The sequence below is a fragment of the Mchenga conophoros genome, linkage group LG4 (genome assembly GCF_057382185.1).
Source record: "Mchenga conophoros isolate Kocher_MC1m ecotype Shallow Benthic linkage group LG4, M_conophoros_male_GT1.1, whole genome shotgun sequence".
In the NCBI taxonomy this organism is placed as follows: domain Eukaryota; kingdom Metazoa; phylum Chordata; class Actinopteri; order Cichliformes; family Cichlidae; genus Mchenga; species Mchenga conophoros.
In genome coordinates this window covers 35366952-35373050 of record NC_140529.1, presented here as the reverse complement: position 1 = coordinate 35373050, position 6099 = coordinate 35366952, and the positions used below count along the sequence as shown (strand labels likewise).

The 6099-nt window shown below is 37.5% G+C and overlaps 1 long non-coding RNA gene across 2 annotated transcripts; it reads left to right on the top strand.

The window, feature by feature from the left end:
* Positions 1–1766: 1766 nt before the first annotated feature.
* LOC146576666 (uncharacterized) lies at positions 1767–4713 on the top strand. Of its 2 annotated transcripts, XR_014892352.1 has the most exons (5): positions 1767–1952; positions 2050–2139; positions 2551–2622; positions 3238–3621; positions 4526–4713. It is a non-coding gene; the product is annotated as an uncharacterized LOC146576666 (long non-coding RNA). The 2 variants fall into 2 exon arrangements; XR_014892351.1 differs by lacking the exons at positions 1767–1952; positions 2050–2139; positions 2551–2622 and adding an exon at positions 2796–3034.
* The last annotated feature ends 1386 nt before the right edge of the window (positions 4714–6099 follow it).

Here is a 6099-nt window from a genome sequence, read left to right as displayed (position 1 = left end):
TTGGCATTCATTCAGAGAGTCACAGATCTCCACCTCTGGCTCTGAAGAACTGGGAGACCTCAGACTCAGAATAGTTATACAGGCACCTCTAGATTAGTTGATTGTACTTCATTAACTTTTCAAAATTAAATATGGTACACTGATTGGAGAGGGAGTTGGCAAGTTCTTACTTAGCTCAAGAAACTGTTTCAAATCTGCTTAATTAAAAACAGAAATTTTTTAATGGAAAGACAATGCATTGACTTCTCTGCCCAGTCTGGAAGGCAGCCATGCTGACATTGAATGAATGTCACACCCTGGCTCAAGAGTTATTACAAAAAAAAGGGAGAAAGACACCAAACAAAGATTTACGAATGTTTGTTTGAGTGACACCTGACTCCTTGTCCCAACCCTGATCTTCACACCAGCTTGTCAGCAGTCACCAGCTGTTCATTTCCTGTGATTACTCAGTTGCTAATTGTACTTACCTCTGTTAGTGTGCCCCAGCTCTCTCTGTGATTTCTCTAGTCTTCCATCATGTTCGCTGGTTTTCTTCTAACAACATACACACACATATATATATATATATATGGTGGAGGGTGAAGGTAACGGTGGTCCCCGTGGTAATCGGAGCACTAGGTGCGGTGACTCCCAAGCTAGGCGAGTGGCTCCAGCAGATCCCGGGAACAACATCGGAGATCTCTGTCCAGAAGAGCGCAGTCCTGGGAACAGCTAAGATACTGCGTAGGACCCTCAAGCAGTGTTGCCAACTTAGCGACTTTGTCGCTATATTTAGCGAGCTTTCAGACCCCTTAGCTAAAAAAGACGTGAAAGCGCGTATCGCTTTTACTCTCAACAAGCAGCGGGTGCTGTAACGCAGTCAGTTCTTTTACTCTTTTACTCTTATGCTGTTTTGTGGATCACAAGGTTTAAAACTACTTATAAACACACACACAAAGTAACTCCACCAGAGTGCCTATTTCGGGTCACTTTTGCCGGTCCAAGCCCGGGTAAAGGAGCAGGGTTGGAATTGTGACATTAAAAAAACCAATAATTGCTAAAAGAAATTTAATTTGTAGTTCTAAATAAACTCTAAATGTATTTAGGACGTTTTTTACTCACTTTATGTCCCTTCCACAATGTTATTTCTCTCTCCAACAACATAAGTTACAATTAGATTAGCATGACCAATTATGCAAATTAGGCGATGACGTCATTTAGTGACTTCTAGCGACTTTTAGGACAACCAATAGTGATTTTCCTTACTGAGGAGTTGGCAACACTGCCCTCAAGCTCCCAGGCCTCTGGTAGAGGACCCGAGCTTGAAAGATAAGTGTGACAAATCCACATGTTATGTTCTTACACCCTTACAGAAACTGTGACTCCTTCACAATGTCAGGTAAATGTCAACTCATGTTGAATAATCAACCAATCAAGCCTTTTATTATCACATGCAATGTTACACGTACAACTGCAATGGAAATTTCACTCCCTTCTGACCATACATATATTGCTTAAACATCACATTGGGAAGACAGGTCGGAAACAGTTAGGAAGGTCAGAAAACAATTTAATTAATAGATGAGGGGAGAGGAGGAGAAAAAAGAACTACAACCAGACAAAGCTCCTAGAAGACTGAAATGGATGATGGTTGCAGCATGCAAAAAGAAAATGATATCTGTTGACTACAGCATATGCTTTCTCACAGATTACCTTGTGGGAGTAGCTGGAGTAGCTCTATTCTATTTCAAGTTTGAAATCCCTGTTTGACCAGACAAACATTTCAGATGAGGTACCTCTTGACATAAAAATCCTTTTATGTTGTCATAAAACTAATGTTAAATTCTGCTTTAAATACACTTTATTGTACAATTTACTTAATGAATCGTGTTCCTTAGTTCTGTTTTTATTTATATGTATTTATTTATTTGTTTTATAAGGTAATAGATGGTCTAATCTATTTGCAGTGTGAGGTATGTTGAAAAGCTGGTTTGATCATAATGACATAGCATGTTTACATTTTTTTGTAATGTATTTGAAAACATAGGTGTATTTATGTTATTTTTATAGAATTTCCCTCACATTTATCCAATACCAAGCCAAATCACTGGAAAATTTTTGGATGGGTCCACAAGAGCACAAAGTGCATACTTTTTGAAGGTATGACTTGGACTGTGGTAACTATGTTCTTATCACAAAGGGTTTATAAGTTGACACTATAAACAAACAGCATTTTCCAAAATTGAAGCCTTGTCAGAAGAACCTGAAAAATACCTTTCTGAAACCTTTTCTGTGTAAAGACTTGCTCAAAAGCAATGCACACAGATTAAAACATTTCTTTCTTGGCCAACTGATAAAGAACACCAAAAATTGAGTGGTACGTGTTGAGTCTGTGGTCTTGATTTGTTTCGTACACACTATAGAACTTAATTAATGTAAACAAAAAATGACACTTTCTATATGTTTGTGTATCTGCAGAATTAATTACAAGTCTCACCTGACAAGCTTTCGCAGTTTTGCAGTGTCATTCTTGACAGAAAAACATACTTGTCACATTCTTTTTATTTCCAGAAAAACATCTTTCAGATGTATGAGAAATTGATTGGAGCCTGTCTGGAAAACGGCAGCCACTGGACCTTGTTTGTAAGTTGCACAGATTTTGCACTCTCTCTAGTGCATGATACTTTTCAGTGTCCCTCATTAGGAAAGCTCAAGGCACAAGCCTACCATATCCATCTTTTTACAAAACAGTTTTGTGACATACCCAAGAGGACCATAGTCTATATGAATTCATTTGGAGAGTCGGAGGCCAGAAAAAGTGCGGTGTTGAAAAACTGGAGGTAATTAATTAACATATTTAACATAACATATTTAATTTAATTGAAATCATTACCGAACGTGGTTATTGATTTCTCTATATGCTTTTTATTTGTAATAACTGCGATCTCTCAGCTCATTTGCTTCAGCAAGAGGCTGCACTGGAGAGTGGACTTTGTCACATGTGAGCCACCCACATCAACAGGATGGGAACTCATGTGGAGTGCATGTCATAATGGTACTGAAAACTATAGCTTTAATCTATATAAGTAATGTTTACATTTTTGCCTATTCAGTTTTTAAAGCCTTAGAGGCAGGATGGTAAAATCTAAATTTTTTTTGTAGATTGAACCATTTCAGCAGTAATGCTGAAAAAAAAAATCATTTCTTTGTTAACCTAATTTCTTTTGTTCTTTTTTTTTCTTCTTCGTCAATTATTAGTTTGCCCAATCTCTCATTGACGGTAAAACACAAGTGGAGGAGTACAACACTGAAATCCCAAAGCTCAGGTCCTGACTTTGCCACTACTTATTTTCCTCAATAGGTAAAGATAGAATTAGCCGCCTTCTTTTTCTCTAACATTGGAAAATGCTGTCAGGAAGTGCAGTCAGTGCTGGTGTGTGATTGCAGCCAAAGACCGGGTACACTATGACATGTCCTTAGCCATATAGATTGTTTATATAATGGACTTTGTTCATTTGTTTTTTGTTTGTTTATTTCTTCTTCTTTTTTTTTTTAATTCACAGGTGCAGTGCCAGAAATGTGGTGCATACAAACACATGCGTTGTTCAAAGTCTGTTTGTGGCATCTGTATCTTCTGTGAGAGTAAGTTACAATATAACTAAACAATGTCCAAAAATGTTTAAAGTGAAAGATTTTTCGTAATTTTGCCTTTGCACACCAGGACTGTGTAATTAAAGTGGACATTTAAAGATCCAGTTTTTACACAAAACTATTTTAGACATAACTGTGTCGTAGTGTGGGGATTTCCCTTCACAATTAAATTGATATAGTGTTGTTTATATCATTCTTCTTTATGTAACAGCACAGTGCAGCACAGCAGAGGGAAAGGAGTTGTGCAGCATAGTAGGTGGCTATACAGGAGGAGCAATAGAAGTAGCCAGTGAAGAATGTCATCAGGGAAAGCATCAGGCAGCGAATGACAAAGGAAAAGTTCCTAAGGGAGAGAACATCTGCAGCAAATCGACAAGTAACAGTGAGATAGGAAGACTGACAGTCAGAGATGAAGGTACACAGACTGAAGACAAAGAAAAAGAAACAGAAGTATACGGCACAAGTCTGAGTACAGATAATGCTGCTGCTGCTGATGTTGACATGATCGATGCAGATACAGAATTCCAAACTGATTCAGAAGGAACTAGTACAGTTTACAGAGTGCATGGTCGCTTATCTGTACCAAGCTCAAAAAAGAAAACCTACACAATAACAGAAGACGAGATCAAGTGCAGAATCAACGCAGAGAACACGTCAGTTCATGTTTTCAGAGGTTTGATTGGGGTAGGTATACATTTCGTGATTTTGATGTCACCTGAAATAAATCCGGGTTACTCGTATCAATAAAGTGACAATGTGGCTGGAAATTGTGCATTTGCTGCAACATATACACAATTACACCATGTAAACAAAAGCATTTAACTTTGTTTGTGCGTGTGTGTGTGTGTGTGTGTCTCTCTCTGCTCTTTTGGTGTTTGCACTTTTTCTTTTTTAGGGCCGTAAAGCCAAACTGCCCGCAATGATTCTTGACAGGCCTAAGAAGGCCAAAACTAAAGTAACAGTGTTTAGTGTTCTGAGTGAAGAGGAGGCTGGGGAGCTAGCCCTCAGGTTTGCCGGAAGATTGGCCTGCGATGTCACAAGAGACATGGTCTGTAAAGGCATCGACCATTCAAGTGCTGATATGACAAAGTAAGTTAGTAAAATAATATGAAAGTTGTATCTTTTTTTGTATTATTTGTCATTTCCCCGTATTTGGGTTATTGGTGTAACATTGTTAATCTTACTTTCTAATAACAGACACACCCTTCGCAAAATCCAACACAACCTTAAACATGAACTGACTGATTCCTCAACCTTCAGTTTGCTGACACACACCTTTGGCCCTGCTGCACTGGATTCTGTCATTTTGTTCCTGTGTGAAAAACTTGATCTTGTCTCTTGAATAATGAAACCTTTTGTTTGTTCTGTAAATCAGAATCTTGAAAATTGTTCACTGTTGTTCTAAGTTTGTGTTAACTATTTGGCAAAAATGTTTGGTTCCTAATCCAAACAGGATAATGACTGTTCTAACACGTATCTTAAAAATGCTACAAAGAAAGAAAATTATCACATGTTTCAATATGAATGTAACTGTGTCACACTCGGTTTGTAGTAGCTTTCCTGTTTTATTTTGAGTTTTGGTATGTTTACACTGTTGTCATTTTTATTTCCCTTGTGTTCGTCTTCCCTTATTAATTTTACTGTATTTAATTAGTCTGATTTAATAACTTATAATTATTAACTTTCCAGTGTGTGTGGATTATTGTTTGTTTGATTTCTGCCTGTCTTTTCTATTAAAGATTTGGACTTTTGGACTATTAGTGGACCTCGTAGGTTTTTATTCTGTGCAATTAGTAATTGACTGGGTTTAATTTAGTGGCCTGGAAAACAGGCCCTAGGGATCTGGTCATTTTAACCCCCTAAGACCCGAAATCTTCCATGGCATGCATTTTTAATTTCTCTTTGATATTTGGCCAGATTGGAACCCAGATTGGAAATCTCAAAGCACCACTTCAATGCCAAATTAAAAATTTCAACTCACAAGTAGTTATATAAAATACTGCATACAGCCTATAGGAATAACTTTAACAACTGGAAAGGAAAGTTTTTTGCAGCCCATGCTGCAGCTATAGCATTAGATTCTGGCATGTTATAACTGTTTTGAAAAGGAATTATTTCAAAATTAATAGCTGTCAATGTATTATTTACCTCGGGGAAGTTGGGAAATGCTCACAAACTATTCCAAGAAAAGTTTCCAGGGTTTTCTGACTTTCATTGCTGACAATAGCATAGGCCACAGGGACTCCATGCCCATGATCATCTCTTACAACAAGTGTGAATAAGGGAAATGAATACTGGTTAACGCAGTGCGTGGTGTCAACAAATACTAACTGTTTTGCATAGTTCTCCATGTTTGATTTCATTACAGGTGTCTGCAAAACAATTAGGTCTTGGTCAGATGTGTATGGTTGATAGAAGAGAACATGTTCTTGATGTTTTCCATTAAGTAAGGTATGTACACTTTGACTG